At 38.0% G+C, this 17434-nt stretch overlaps 1 pseudogene; it reads left to right on the top strand.

The window, feature by feature from the left end:
• The first annotated feature begins 12236 nt into the window (after positions 1–12236).
• On the top strand, positions 12237–12353 carry LOC141369216 (5S ribosomal RNA; annotated as a pseudogene).
• Positions 12354–17434: the final 5081 nt, after the last annotated feature.

Here is a 17434-nt window from a genome sequence, read left to right as displayed (position 1 = left end):
AGTCTAAGTGAACTGTAGTGCAAATAAACATATCTATGAAATGTACAATAAAATGGTATATAATAAACATCTATAGGTGTGACCCAAAACTGGCAGAGCGCTCCTTCTGTGCTCTTCTTTCTCTCTTCTGTGCTTCGCTTTCAATTTTTTTCCCTTTAGCATCTTTTGATAAGAGGTACATCTCCAGAGGTTCGTCTCGGACTGTTTTCTTTTGTTTAGATTGGACCTTGTCACGGCTGGTGCTGGATGATCCTGAAGACGTGCTTGCTGGGGCCTTCTCACTTTTGCTCACATTTTAGCAGAAATATTGCTGTGAACACTGTAAAGATAAATTTAGTTTTCATCAGAAACAATCTTTCACACTGAGGGCCATGCCACAATATCCATGAGGTCAATATTTGATTACAAATGTAATTTAGATTCATGGTATTTTATCTGGCTGAACAAATGCAGCAGATGTTACCTATACACAGAACACAAATTAACCTCCTAAAACCCCACCTTTGGTTTGGCTTGCATTTTAGATTTCTCCAAGCTATTTGGGGTTAGGAAGAAGCAATGAATATAATAACCAAACATTTTTCTTTGAACATGAAGCAGTGTAATTGTCCACGTTTGTGTACAACAGGTTCCAGTTACACACAATGAAGTACTATGGTGCAAACAACAAAACATGTGATATCACGGTGTACAGGGAACATGCCATGGTATGAAGTGTTCAATGTCAGTGCATTACATATCGTAATGTAATGCACCAATAATAATTTTTTATTACTTGCACAGTTAACATGTAGATTTGCACTACTGGTCTGTTCAATACACTACTGGACTGTCTATTTCGTACTCCCTGTTCATTTGCACTGCTGGACTACTTGAATTGCATCGTTTGCACCCCTGTGTACTGAATATTAGAATAACTATTCACAATAACTTAAGCCATTGCACTCTTAACTGACTACAATACAAATTCATTCATGCAGTACTTAAATATTAATTTCACTACTGTTCTGTTTAGTTTATTATGTACATATCCATTTGTACATTTCTGTATATTATGTTCATAGTACCACCCATACATAGTAAGTGTTTACATCGTATTATATAATCCTGCACCTATGCAATTATTATTGATACCCTGCACTTTTTATACTGCTTTTGCACTTCTGGTTAGACCTTAACTGCATTTCGTTGCCTTGTGCTTGTGTAATGACAACAAAGTTTAATCTAATCATATGGCCCACACAGCTATGTATTGTAATGTTCTTATATATATCACGTTACCTTCGAAATTCAGTCGATGATGTGAGGAACTCCGACACCTTCATAAACCTCCACAGCCTCGATGCATCTTCTTTGTGTGTTTACCTGTTCCACGTGCTCCGCAAGACCATTTTGTGCTTGAGCGCCACCAAGTCGTGTTTTACTGGAACTTCAGCAGCGCCAGGCACGTGAACAAAAGCGCCAATCTCATTGGTCGGCCAACTTTTGCGCGTCGCGCTTTTCGCGTGGGTGTGCGCACTCACATTGGCGCTCGTTCTTGAGTCACGAGACGTTAAACGTCGACGATAAACACGCCCGAAAAACGTCCTGGTGTGTAAAGACCTTCACTTTTGTCTTTTACACCATCTGTTGTAGGCCTTTGCATCCATGTGAGCTGACTTTGACCTTTGCATTGTACCTATGTGCTTGTGTCTTTGACATGTGCCATCCACATTTAACACTCTCAAATGTTAAAGCATGTGGGTTTGCAGTCTCCCTTTTGTCTTTTACACCATCTGTTGTAGGCCTTGCATCCATGTGAGCTGACTTTGACCTTTGGCCTTTGCATTGTACCTATGTGCTTGTGTCTTTTACATGTGCCATCCACATTTAACACTCTTAGATATTAAAGCATGTGGGTTTGCAGTCTCACATTTGTCTTTTACGCCATCTGTGGTAGGCCTCGCATGCACGTGAGCTGACTTTGACCTCTGGCCTTTGCATTGTACCTATGTGCTTGTGAGCTGAATTTGACCTTTTAACTGTGCATTTTTAAGGCAGACACATTTACACTGTCCTTGTACTGCTTTTACATGCTTAAGAGACAATGTCAAGTGATTTCCTTTCTCTTTGGTTTTCTTCACCAGACACCTAAGTCTGAGTGCCCTCTGTGTAAAAAGCACATTGTCAATTTTAAACAGCACCTGCGGGTCAGCCATAAAATTGCCAATGTCAAGGAGCGCCAGCTGTGGCAAAAGTTGGCAAGGGGCAGGGTTCTCCTTGGTGGACAAACCTGCACGTTGTGCAACAAATATTTCGAAAAACATTTATTCAAATGCCACGAAGATGTGTCTGTAAGTAATTTGTGTTAGACATTTAATTAATTCTTTGTGCTCAATGATACTGTTACTCAACAAGGTTATGTTTTTCTTTTTCAGAGCAATGAGAAGAATCAAATTATTTAAAAAAATGGAGTGGGAGGTCACCATGAGGGCCTTGATGCAGCTGGCGGCCAGCAAACCTGCCATCCCCATGCTGACCTTAGTGGAGCTGCAAGAGAGTGCAAGTAGGTCCTAGATTTTTACTGAAGTCTTAATGCTGCCCCACAACTCTCCTATAACATGCAATTAAACTGATCTGTGTCTCTCTTGCTTTTCCTGCCTCCACCACTCCAGCTACCCCCTCCATGTCCCATCCCTGCCACACTTGATGTCAGCCCCACAGTCACCTCCCCAACTGCCACCTTTCCCTCAGCCCCACTGTCACCTCCCCAACTACCACCTCTTCCTTGAGCCCCAGTCTTCCCCCTGCCACCTCAACTGGCCCTGATTTCGATATGTCTTTCTTCCCCCCTCTTTACCCCAGCCTCGATGACCTTGTCACCATGTGACTTTTATATGGAGAGGACCCCCTCCCCTATTACAAGGGAGGAGGCAGACCTCATAGAGTAGCTGTTGGGTAAGTCTTACGTGACAAGTGTAATCTTAGTGAGGGTACACTGTTCCATTCTAACCTAAAAATTAAACCATTGCTTTGTTTTATTGAAGGAATTACTTGTGATGTGGGGAAGGCGGATGAAGAGATCAAGGAGCAACCACGTAGATGTTCAATTGTGGACTCTGTGTTTCCGCTGCATGAAAAACTCAGCTGCATAACTAACTTTTCTTCTTCCTTTCAGAACAAAACATGGCGACAGAGATCGCAAATACTTTGGGTTTTAGTTTTTTAAAGGACCTGGAATTTTAATTTAATTAATTAATTTAATTAAATGTATTTTAATCTGTTTTTTATTGTAAATAGTTTTAATATTATTATGTTCTTATTTTTTTATGTTCTTGTTTTATTAATTATTCATTAATGTTAAAGTTTTAGTATTATTCTTAATTAAATGTTGTAAAAAGTTTTCATCCTATAATAATTTTTATAATAAAATAAAATTTAATTTGTTATGAAAATAAAATTTGATCAAATTTTAAAAAATTAATAAAAATAAATAAAAATAAATAAATTAAAGAGTTCTTTTTGAAAGCCTTGCCTCATTCATAGAACTATTATTTAAGTGATAAGTAATCTGCATATATATAAAAAGCACATAACCATATAATAATTATGTAACAACTGGACATAAACACTTGATTATCCACCTGAAATAAACACTGGACAACATAACTTGGGGGCCCAATCCCAGGGGTCCTAATTTTTGCCCAGTAGCAGACAAAGTATTTCAGGCCCCCAGTGGGCCTGGGGTACTCAGGCACTTGGGGCCCCCAGAGCCTGGGGCCTTCTGTGTCATTGGGCTCCAAGGGGCCTTTCAGATATATAAATGGCCAATGGGCAGTTTAATTTGCAATTGGGCAGAGAAGGGGGCGAATAGTCATTGCATAAGTTGCCAGCGGGTGAAATAAACTGTCAGTGGGCAACATAACTTGGGGCCCCAAGGGGGCCGAGCCCAGGTGCCCTAGGTTCTTTTGCCCAATGGAAGACATAAAGTATTTGGGGATACCAGTGGGCCCGGGGTACTCAGTAACTTGGGGCCCTCATAGCATTTGTCCATCTGGGTCATTGGGCCCCCAGGGGCCCCACACAGCAATACATGTCTAATGGGCAGAATAATGTGCCGATGGGCAGAATAGTTGGCGAATGGTCATTGCATATGTTGCCAACTGCATAAGTCATTGCATAAGTTGGTGAAATAAACTGTCAGTAGGCAGCATAACTCTGGAGTACTTAGGCACTTGGGGCCCACCGAGCCTTAAATGGCAGATGGGCAGTTTAATGTGCTAATGGGCAGAGAAGTGGGCAAATGGTCAATGCATAAATTGCCTGTGGGTGAAATAAATTGTCAGTGGGCAAAATAACTTGAGGCCCCAAGGGGGCCAAGCCCAGGGGCCCTAATTTTTCCCATTTGCAGACAAAGTATTTCTGGCCCCCAGGGGGCCCTCAGAGACATAAATGGCCAATTGGCAGAATAGTATGCCGATGGGCAGAATAGTGGGCGATAGGGTTGTGCCGATAGACGATAGTATCGTGTATCGACGATCTTCAGACATATCGCCAGTGGCGGGCTTTCATGGCGATAGTCATGACGATAGTTGATGAATGGTTATTATTATCATAGTTTTACATTAACACCCACATTGCATGCTTTTCCTCGGATGAGGGTTTGTGAGCTTCGCTTTACGCGGAGAGCTTGTAAAGAGAGAATTCCTTCTTGCACGTACCTGCACTTAATGCGTGCGTCTTGGACTCCTTCTAGCAAATCCATTGTGTCATGAACAGCTGCGCTTCTCTCTGTCTCATGTGCACGCGCTCTCGCATCTGTCCGAAGTCTAAACATAAACTAAAGTAGAAATCCTCATGTCTTTGTTCCGTTTAATGCGTTTCATGCAAGCTGAGGCAAACTTTACTTTTTTGTTTAAAATATGACCCGCTGCATATTTGCGCCTCTCTCACTCTTGCGTACGTGCAGAGAGAGCGCTCTGTCCGAAGTCAGATTACTATTAATCCTGTTTATGATATGCATTATAATGAGTTGTAGCAACACGTCCCTCGTGTTTAAAATATGATTGTGTTTAAAATATGATTGCGTTCCGCTGGACCAATTTGTTTAAAAAGGCACATCTGAGAGCATCACTGCTTAACACATGTAGCCTTCTGCAACATCACTAAACAAATGCATTGAATTGTTTATATGTGCGCGCATGCAGATGCATGTTTTTACAATTATTAAGTAATCATGATTAGGGTTTTAATGACGTGCTCGCATTAATGGCATTAGTTTTAAGAAGGTCACGGTCATGACGTTTGTTGCTCTTGTTCTTTTTTGTCCACCAATCAAGTGACTTGTTATAATGAGCAAAAAATTTACAAATATAAAAATGAGTAAACTACTGCCCTGCCCTCCGATACTATCGTGTATCGCCGATCTCACAGGCTGACGCTAGGACGATCTCAAAATGGGGCATTTCGCCCAACACTAGTGGGCGAATGGTCATTGCAAAAATTGGCAGTGGGTGAAATATACTTTCAGTGAGAAACATAACTTGGGGGCCCAAGGAGGCCAAGCCCAGAGGCCCTAATTTTTCCCATTTGCAGACATAAAGTATTTCGGGCACCCAGTGGCCTTCAAAGCCATAAATGGCAGTTGGGCAATTTAATGTGCTAATGGTCAGAAAAGTGGGCAAATGGTCAATGCATAAGTTGCCAGTGGGTGAAATAAACTGTCAGTGGGCAACATAATTTGGGGCCCCAAGGGGGCCAAGCCCAGGGGCCAAAAGTTGTTTTCCTCAATTGCAGACAAAGTAATTGGGGCAACCTGTGGGCCTGGAGTACTTAGGCACTTGGGGCCCACAGAGCGGTTCCGCTTCATTTGCTATAGTTTAACTCTTTTGCCGCCATTGACGAGATATCTCGTCAATTTAGAGAAAACGCTTCCCAGCCAATGACGAGATTTTCCGTCTTTCTGCAATACCGCTATTATCCACCAGGTGGCCCACTTCCGCAACTTATACAACCCGGAAGTAACGCCTCACATCAAAGAGAAAGAACTCTGTGTATGTTTTAAAGATCGCTCTGCATCTGATCTCTATCAAAAGTCCTTCACAAAAATGGAATTATCTCAGCTTTTTGCTAAAAATTGGGTGTTTTTAAAGAAACCTACCCATGTTTGAGAGGTGATTAAAAGAGAACTAATGAAGGTAGGATGAAACGGGGTTTTTTGTTTGAAAGCAGAGGGTCTGTTCTTTCATCTGATACATTGTTTGTTTATATATTTGAAGAAGAACATTTTCTGGAAGGCATTAAACTTTTGTGAAAATCATGAAAAATGCTGGTGCTGCCTGGCAACTTTTTTTAAAACGCTGGTGGGGAAAGAGTTAACAACGGTTAACAACTTTACGCCCCGAAGGCAGTCGCTCTACTCATCTTCAACAAGCGTGTTTGATGAAGAACAAAGAAAGACCGATGACATCACAGTAGGGCGAGAGCGATTCCAAAGCAAACTTCCTTATGACTTCTCGATTCACTCTCGTGATACTTTGATGTCACCTGCCTGTCGGTTTTTGCAGCGCAGCATGAACTCAAACAATCCTAATCTCTGGGATACTTTTTCGATGACGGCGAAGGGCGCGTCTACAAACAACGCCCACATACCCCCGTCCCCCAAAAATGTTCTCTCACTGAATCTAGACGATTTACGTGGGTCACCTTTTTTGGCTTCAAAACGGCGAATTTCGCCGAAAGGTGAATGATTTCCCAACCTTTTTTCTGCCACGGCAGAGTTTTGATAAGTAAATTGTATTGCAATGCTTAAATGACTTGTTAAACTGAAATGTTATAGCCTGCTGTATTAAATGTAGTATTCATGAGTCATATTGTCTCTCCAGGCAGGGAAAAGTGTTAACTTTTCTTTCTCAATTTTCTCTGCATTCTCTTTCTTGAATGTGTTATATTCAAATGGCCACAACTTCTCCAAATCTTATCAGATTTCCATGTTACACATCGTTGGAAAGCTTAGAAACTGCACTTTCAGAATCTAAGAATAACTCAAAATGCCACAGATCCGACTTGTGTCCCTACTTTCTGTGACTGGTCACATTTATGTGAAACTTGATCTTGTTTTGATGAACACAAATTATATCCTGGCTGGAATTGATGACAGTGCCACAATGTCAATGCCAGCACTGAGCTCAGTTTCTTCACACTTACACTTATATGAATCACATTGTCTGTTTCTGTGACTTGTGATCAAAGAATAAACTGGTTAAGGTAAAACTAGTTTTAGGTATAGTGTACTTAAATATAAAATACATATATATATAGCAAAAATATATTTTCAAATTGCCAAATTGGTGAAAACAAATAACATATTTCAAAATACATTTTAAAGCATTTATAGACATCGCCAGTGTGTCGTCATCATGACGTATTCCCAGTGGTGAACGCAAAGCATTTTGGGAATCCGCGGCACGAACGTACAGTCGCCAGACTTCTTTGCATGGAGGAAAGAACGTAGTGTTCAAAATGTCGTCTACTTGCTGTGTTATAAACTGGAATAGTCGTTCTCATGATACGTGCCATAAAGCTTTAAAACGGAAAATCCTTTTATCGTTTTCAAACGTGGAAAAATATTACTACAAGCCATGTTTCAGAGGTGACAAAAAGGCGACGCATGGCATGGATAGCAGCAGTAAGGAGACCCAAGATAAAATAATTTGTATTAATAAAGGCATAGAACCAGAGTATTTGTAGTGCACTGACGACTTATTTAATAATTAAATTAATAAAAAGACTGAGATATGTTTGGTAATTGTATCTGAACGAAATTTAAATTAATTTGGTATATTTCATATCAATATATTTGTTTCCCTTAACATTTTAATTAACACTAACTTTATTTTCATCTTAATTATAAAAATATATTTCTGTATAAAATAATATTACCAATTAAAATACATTTGAGAGAGAGAGTTTTTGGTTAAGTTACAGTTTGACAAGTTTACAGTTTGACAAAAGCACAATGCTGCATTGAGTGTACAAATATGTGTAAACACTTTGCAGTTTGAATGATGTCCTGACTCCTGTATAACCAAAATGACGGAGTATGTTTTATTGTTTCCTGTTCGATCGCGACCGTGCCTCTCTCTCTCTCTCTCTCTCTCTCTCTCTCTCTTCTTCTTCTTCGTCTTCCTTTATTTCTTAACGCCATTCCAGCATGTACGGCTCATGGCGAGAACCAGGTAATCCATACACAAGTTTTATTCAGACAAGTTGATTCATACAAAAGTTGGGGGAGGGACAATTTGGTATCTCCAATTTGCCTAACTTGCGTGTTTTTGGCATGTGGGATGAAACCAGAGTAAACCCACGCTGACACAGGGAGAACATGCAGAAACTTCACACAGAAAGGCCAACTGCCCCAGCCGGGGCTCGAACCGAGACTCTTCTTGCTACCCTCTCTCTCACTCACATATATCGTCATTGTATTAGGATTTAGTTTTAGGCGGTATGGTGTACAATGTTTTCTTTAGCCTGCTGCATTTTGTAGGATTATATTCTGTTTTTCACGCTAATTTTTCGTTATTTTCATGCCAGAACACTAGCCTGCTATGCCAGTCCATGTAAACTGGCCAAACATACCCATAATTCTTTGCATTCTGATGACGTTGCCGCCCAGATTGTCATGTGTCTTAGCGATGTCTATATTCACGTCACATCGGAAGAAAAACTTTATTTGTTACAAACCTGTAAACATAGGTTTGAAAAGAGTGATATTTAATATATATTCAACTGCAATAATATAGCCTACTTATAATTTTTACACGTACACGTTATAACTTTTTTCAGGGTTGCCAACACTCACACATCTTGCGTGACAGTCACGCATTCAGCCTCAATCTCACGTTTAAAAAATAAATCTCACGCTTGAATAGACATTCTACTCTGCTGTATTTTTTTCACTCATGTGCATGGCTGTACCCACCATTGAGGTCTTCATCTTGGTCTTATTTAACCCAACGCTCAGCGCTTGTTTAGCTTCTTGTGGCGCCGCGCAGACCGATCGGCAATATGACGTCTTACAGATGTGGCCCTTAAAAATGCGCGTCTCTGAGAGCAGAATGCAGCGAGGACTTCCGAAATTCTGCGAGATCCCGCAGAAGGGGGGTTTGGTGGGGGATGCAGGAAATACAAAAACCTGTAGATGGCAGTCGTGTTTCATGTAGGCCATACTGACGACAATTTGTGTGCTTGACTTCATGCTGAGCGTATACTCTATGATATTGAAGTAACATGACACGGATTTTCTGTGTTTAGGAGATACTCTTTGATGCCATACAAATGCAGGCTTTTTTGGCAAACCTTTCGTTGGCGAAGTTTTCTTTGCCAGTTACATAAACAGTGACATATTCTTCATAAAATTTCGACTCAAACACGCATCATTTGTCTTATTTTTTTCCGTGTACTTACAGTAGAAGAGACGTGATATATGATAACTGTCTTATAACAAAATAACTCGCGAAGACCTTTGAAGAGACCGAGCGCATTTACGCAATATCACTAATTTATCTAATTTTACATTTAGTTCATTTTTGCATCTGAACGTTTAATAGCTTTAACATGGTTGTGTTGCGCTTTTCTGCATTACTGAACTGTAGGAATATAAGTAGAAATATAAGAAAATATAAGTTAAGCGTGTTGTGTGTATTTCCTAATTATAAGCGTTTGGGAAATTGCACCAAATCTAAAAGTGCATAAAAACATGAACATGTCATTTAAATAAGCGAAAAATCTTTTTTATGAGCTCAAAATTTTGAATATAATGTGCTATTGCAAAAAATTGCCCATCTCTAATGCGAATATTCATCTTTAAAGTTGAAGAAACCAAAAAGTAATGTACTGATAAGCATTCGTCAAACATAAATAAATAAATATATATATTAGGGATGTGCCCGAAGCAGAATACGTTATTCCCAAGGGCACGGATAATGGCTTTAAAACGAATAACGAATTCATCCGAATAACAGAAAAAATATTCGGCCAGACATCATAACGTGTTTACTGGAACAGCTAAATTATAAAGCCCTTAAAGCACGTATAATATGTGTGTGAAGTGAATGAGTGTAATCTATAAAATTACATGAATGACATTTTCTGCGCGTCCCTTATTTAGAAACGCGAGATGTTTTGGAATTAGTTTTAAAACGCTGCTAATATCAAACGTCTTTTAATCCAACTGTTAAAAACTACCCTTTTAGTTTATTTTATTTTATTTAATTACACAAGACCAGAAACCCTTGATAAAATGCTGCACTCTGATAATAAAATATTCGTTAATAACTCTGTGTCTCTATGACTTCGGTCCTCTTTTAATTACTTCAAGTTAAAGCCAGCTTCATTGTCAAGGTGAATATAAAATTAACAAGTAAATAGATAAAAATATGAAAATGTAACATTTTAAAAGCAAAATTTATACTGAAGATTATTATGACATGAATTGCAATTAACATAAAAAGTTAGATAAATTGTAATTGTAAATAACAACTGAAACATTTATATTACATCTTTCTAATTACCTTATTGTTTAAAATCATTTTGCTTGTTTTGAACTAAGTCAAAACTGACTTTAAATAATAGAGCTGTTATTTGAAATTATAAACGAATATCTGATTATTTATTAATTTAGATGAAGATTAATGAGAAAGTTTTTTTAAACAATTCGTTCTGTTCGCGCAAACGCTGTAGGCTATGGACATATTTAATAATGAGCTTAACAAGTTTGTTGTAATGCTTAATATGCTTTCGTAAAATCTTTCCAGAACAGATGTTTTTTTACTATTCTGTCAGTGCAGGTACTTGCTTGTCTGTGCGTTGCGTTTCGGATCTGTCAGTCAGCGCGAGTCTTGTTGATCTTAATAACTTTTTAACATAAATCAGTCCCGAACTTTATCTCTGTTTATAACTATTTAAACATCAAGCAAGTCCTGCATTTTATTTTCAAATTCCTGCATGTTTTTAAACCGAAACCAAGATGTCAGACATGACACGCATCTTAGTATTAATCATTTCACTCTCAGAAAACGTATTAGATGTTTAATTAATAGAGTACTTGAAAACATCCCACTCATTTAGACAGAATGGGTCATATATGTAATGTGCTGAAAGACACAATAAACGCTTAAAGCGCTCTCAAATTCAACGCACATAGGCACAAGCTGTATGAGGCTTTGAAAATGAGAAGTTTGTTTTCCATGGCTATTATTGAGAATCAAGTTATTTGTCTTTTTGATTTAAAAAAATGTCATATGATTTTTAATAAATATTTACAGTTATTTAAGTTATAATTATAATAAAAGCAAAAATTCATTTAAAATTGTAAAACAAATTTAATGCTAACTTTACTTACAAATTCAGAAAATATTTTTACAGTGAATAAATAAAACGACATGAAGGCAGTGCTTTAAGTGGGCCGGAACGCCCCGGTACTCAGTACCGCCACTTCTAAAAATAGCTCTTGAGCGTACCACCACCTCTCCGTGCGCCCAGAACGTGCTTTTAGCGTACAGGAACGCTCATTTGCACATCTGTATAAAAATCAGAGGTTTAATTGAATCCTTTGCTGCGCTGCGGCTTTTCAGGGCGCCGTTAATGTACGCTTCCTTATTCGTCCCACCGAGAGCAGAGACTACATTACCCATACACCCTTGCGTTTACAAGTTAAAAGCGCATGCGTCGGATGGTCAGTCAGTGTCAACGTGCTCTGGAGAGGTGTGTGAAACGCGCAACCATAGCTGCTCGGTTAAAATGAAAATACAATGAACACTTAATATGCCCTCCTTGTTTTAGACTCTGAGTAGTAAAAGAACACGGTCAGAATCAAGGGACTCGCTGGCTGACATCCCACCAAGCCAGAATGATAGCTGCAGGTCAGACGCAAGCCTTGTAGGTACGTGATAATCTCCGCTGTCGCGGCTGTCAGTTTGGTTCCCCTCGACGCAACTTCGGATTTCCTCAGGCGATGTGCAGAAAACATTCTTGAAATTGTAATAGACATTTAGTTTAATTGCTAAACTACAAGTGAGCGAAATTTAAATGAATTTGAACCACCTACACAGTAGTTTTACCACCCGCAAAATGGAAAACAATGAGACAAAATAAATGACTTTCGAGTTTAAAATGGCCAGTATTTTGTTATTCTTGAACCCATAGACATGGTCTTGGTGTCATTTAAAAAAAAATGTTAAGCTCTTTCTATCTATACCGCCAGCAGCCATATCACCCTGTAGCCCAAGACAGCTTGCCCACTGAAGCTAAGCAGGGCTGAGCCTGGTCAGTACTTGGATGGGAGACCACCTGGGAAAACCAGGTTGCTGCTGGTAGTGGTGTTAGTGAGACCAGCAGTGGGTGCTCACCCTGTGGTCTGTGTGGGTCCTAACACCCCAGTATAGTGATGGGGACACTATACTGTCAATAAAAGCACCGTCCTTCGGATGAGACGTTAAACCGAGGTCCTGACTCTCTGTGGTCATTAAAAATCCCAGGATGTCCTTCGAAGAGAGTAGGGGTGTGCCCCGGCATCCTGGCCAAACTTGCCCATTGGCCTACTAATCATCCCTCATACTAATTGGCTATATCACTTGGTCTCCTCACCACTAATAAGCTGGTGTGTGGTGAGCGGTCTGGCGCAATATGGCTGCCGTCGCATCATCCAGGTGGATGCTGCACATTGGTGGTGGTTGAGGAGATTCCCCTGTTCATATGTAAAGCGCTTTGAGTACTGAGAAAAGTGCTATATAAATGTAAGGTATTATTATTATTATCTGAACAACTAGTTTTAGCATTTAACCATGCTGAAAATGTTACTCACATATCTACCTTTTGCACATTTTATTTATGTTCAAAAGCTCTACAGTAGCTCTTTCTAATGGTATTTTTTCAAAATCCTTTTGCACATTTTATTTATGTTCAAAAGCTCTACAGTAGCTCTTTCCTTTCCAATGGTATTTTTTCAAAATCCTTTTGCACATCTTATTTATGTTCAGTGGCTATTTCTAGCTCAAGCAAATCCACAAACTTATAAAAGGATTTATTATTTTTTACAAGGTCGTCTGTTGACTGCTGAATATAAAACCCCTTTAATATAGGAGTCGAGTCAGCAAAAAAAAAATATATATATATATATGAGTACCGGCACCTCTTTTGGGCCACTTAAAGCACTGCATGAAGGAAGTTAATTCCAAAATGTAATTATTGCACATGGTTAAGCTGCTAGTTTTAGCAGCTACCAGTGACAATTAAAAACCACCCACCCCCAGGTCTGCCAATTCTTTGCCAACCCCCAATGCTATAACAAAGGAACTGCAAGAGAATCAAAAGAAAACCGGTTTTTCAAGTATTCACCAGCGTGTGGCGTTTTATTTCCCACCCTTGCAGTTCCTTTGTTTAAATGCAAATCTAGGCCTACTACATGCGCTGTAAGTTATTTTAAATGAATGTTTATAACTTATAAAATTAAGTGGGTATCGGGTAACGTAATTTGATATATGTTGATATAACCTGGGCTCTCAAGTCCCACGCATTCGCCATGAGACACGCCCATTTCTGTGAGTTCACGGTCACACGCCAAACCGTGTAAGCTATTTCTCACGCTGAGAAGTAAAATAGAACTTTTTCTAATAAAGGATGTGCTGGTATACACAGAGCATTCCTGTCGAGTTTAGCAGTACGGTTCTTAGGTGTGGTCAACTTTACGCAGCGCCGCAAGAGCCGACAAGCAGATGACATCAGAATACCGCGAGAAATAAGGCAGAGGAGGTTGGTTTCAATCGCTCTCGCGGTACTCTGATGTCATCCACTCATGTTTGAGTCTGTATCAGATAAAAATACAGATTTTGAGGAACAAGTTATTGTTTGGAGATTGTCAATGGACGTTTCTTAGTGGTAAGTTTGTTTTTTCAGTATGGACCAAAACGCCAAATGCATAAAATAAAAATGAAGTAATATTGTAATGTCTTGGCATGATATGTTTTCTAAAATGTTTAAAAATGAACAAATCAGTTGTGCGAAACTACACAGATATATATTTTTTTAATGAAACATATTCAGTGGTTTCAGTGCCTCAGTGACTCATGGTGGGGTTGAACCGCTGGTTCAGTTTACCCCATTCACTTTGCCCCACAGCCACCATTTTGGGAAAACTGGCTAGTTTAGTAATTCAGGCTAATCTTTAGCTAAATCATTCACATGATTTTATACATTAGCCAATCACCAATATTTATGGTATAAATAATTAGACCTGAAAAAATCTACTTTGACATAACGACCTGGTATGTATACATTTTACTTTGATAGGATTTTTTGTAAAAAAAAATCAATTTAATCATAACTCTTTAATTTTTCCTTCTCTTTAACATAGCCAAACAGAAATTATGGTTGCTACCTGTATTTGTGGTCACACGGCTACAAATCTGGTTGCCTAGATAAAGGGGGTGGGTTAACTTACCCACTGGCTTATTTTGACCCACTCTCCCCTACTTGGTTTGAGAAACGGCCATTGTTTACAGAAGCCGGAGCTCGAGCTACAAACTACAGAGCGAGTGCGCGGGTGCACAATGGTGAAAGAGCAACACACGATGTAAATAACTAAACCAGTGTTCGCAGTACAGACACTTTATATTTTAGCGTACTGCGTACCTTCACTTTCTTTTGCGTGCCACCACTTCTCATGTTGCTGGTACTCTGCTGTAAAGAGTCAAAGGCCGTTTCTATGTGGCGATGCGCAGACAGTTCGGCACCGAAGACATCAAAGTACCGCGAGAGCAAGTCGAAATGTTACAAATGGTCCGACTTTACCTTTGCTCTCGCAGTACTCTGATGTCATAAGCCGACCAGTCAGCGCCGCACCATTTAAAGTCGAACACACAAAGCGTCAAGGTCTGGGCCCAGTTTCCCAAAAGCATCGTAAGGCTAAGTAGATCGTAAAAACGATTGTACGAATCATCTTAGAATTACGGACCGTTTCGCAAAAGCTTCATAACTTAGCACTTGAAAATCAGTGCTAATCCGGAGTAGTCGTTAATAGAGTTACAAGGTCACCTGCAGGACAACCAACAAATTGCACTCCAGCAATGACGATAATGTAATGTTTTGAATGTATATTTATTTATTTATTGGGTTCTTCATTGTTTATTTGTTTAAATTACTTTAATATAATATATTTAAAATTAAAATGAGAAATCAAATTTAAATGACTAAACATAAATTAATAAAGAAGTAAAACATATTTGGTAAATTTTGGTAAAAGTTGGTACTAGCAAATTGATAAATGGTTCCTACCAATTTGCTTCTATAATTAATCTACAGTAAAAATAATTGTTTTGAAGTGAAATGGCATCTGATTAAGGAAACCAAATAATATGTACGGTACAATGCAATAATCCCTAATAATAAAAAACATAGATAATAAAAACAAATAATAATAATAATTTAAACTATTTCATAAAATGCAGAATGCATTTCGCAGTGGGAGAAGTCCTAACTAAATACGGAAAAGAATATTTCATTAGGCACAAATTTTTAAAACATTTAAATAATTTTAAATCAATAATTGTTTAATGACTAAACTTTATAATATTTACTCATTAAACAATAATGGAAACTATTATAAAAAAAACATTAGTGCACATCGGCTGAAGATCATTAGCCTAAACAAGCTTCTGCTACAAATTCGAGTCATTCTATAGGTAACATTTCAGCACTTGACAAACGGATAGCGACTCGTAAGTAGCACTTAAAACTCAGCTGCGAGCGATCGTTTAACGTGCATCTTTGGGAAACGTACGTACATGAACAACGAATGTTCGTTAAGTAGCTCGTAGAAACCGCTCTTAAGTGCTAAGTTCAATCGTTATTGGGAAACCCAGCTCTGGAGGAAAAGCATATGCCCGGAACCCACGCACGCAGATACCCTCAGAAAACGGCAGATTCATTAACCCTCACCCACGTGTGCATGTTTGTAAGTAGTAGAAGCCAGCGTGATGTTTGCTTTGACAGCTTTTAATATTTATAATTATAATATATAAAAAAAATCAATTGATATTTGACGTCTATTAACAATAATATATTTATATACTATATATACTTATATGACTTGCACATTGTGTGTTGCTTTAGTTTACTATAAAGTGCTCATTTGGTTTGGTGTATTTTGAGTGTGGCAGTCATTCTATTAGCCCCAATCAATCACAAATCATCGCTTCTCCTATTTCTTCGTAGGTGAACTGAATCTAATCTGCTGTCATCTGCAGTTATATTTACAGAGACCAGTATTCATTAGATTTTAAAAACTTTTTTTGCCACTTTTAAAACTGTAAAACTAAATAAAAAATATCATATGATATGCCGAATGAGCATATAAACATGTGTTTTCTTGTTCGCTCCACGGGTTTAAACGCCGTTTTTTTCCTAAAGAATAATGTTAAAACTTTATTGGTGGTGGTTGAGAATAATTTATATGGCAGAATAATTTATATTGCATTTTAGCGCAATATAAATGTATCATATTGTTATTCTTAATATAAGATAATACTCATATATTTTTACAACACTTTTAACTTTAAAACATACATATAAAGATGCTTAGTACAATAGCTTTGCTTCTGACAACAAGTTTCTGTAATAAATCAGTAAATCAATCACAAAATGTTTTGACAGTGCCGAATAAAATGCTTGTCAATTCAAACTAAGCTGAAAGGTGTATAAAACCGCTTGAATGAACAATATCTGAACTGTGCTCTTTTGCATACCTCTACTTTTCTCATGTCTTTCTTTATACCACATTTATCTCTTTAAAATATTGCTACTTTTAGAAATAATTTGTTTGCATTTTTGTGTATACTGCACACTTTATTTACATCATCTATACCCTACGTTTTTCTTTCAATAAAGATACACATTTATTATTGTCTTAACTTAAAACTTTGTTTTTTAAATTTATAAATTAGATTATATATAAATAAGTTTTAAAAACGAATGTCTGAGATAAGATATCTGGAAGGAGACGCAGCGTGTTTGTCTATATAGCCACATGTTATTAAATGTATTATTTTACTCACACATTTCACAAAGTATACAAATTGTAGGTGTAAATATTCATAAACTCAACACTTCGGAGGTGTTTTCCGTCCGTAAAAGCTGTTCGCTATTTTATTAGATGTAGCATACGCTTATAATATAATATAAATTTTAAATTAAAATGTCTGTTCTATTTCTAATCATTTATTTTGGTTTGACCAAATAAAAATACATAAGTGATATTAGGAGATTTTATTAAGTTAATTAATACACTTTTTATATAAGTAAGTTTTGAAAAGTGTTGAATACGAATGTCTGAGATAAGGTATCTGGAAGGAGACTCGGCGTGTTTGTTTATAAAGCCACATGTTATTAAATTGATTATTTT

Source organism: Misgurnus anguillicaudatus, chromosome 12 (genome assembly GCF_027580225.2).
Source record: "Misgurnus anguillicaudatus chromosome 12, ASM2758022v2, whole genome shotgun sequence".
Lineage (NCBI taxonomy): Eukaryota > Metazoa > Chordata > Actinopteri > Cypriniformes > Cobitidae > Misgurnus > Misgurnus anguillicaudatus.
This window is presented reverse-complemented; position numbering and strand designations above follow the sequence as displayed.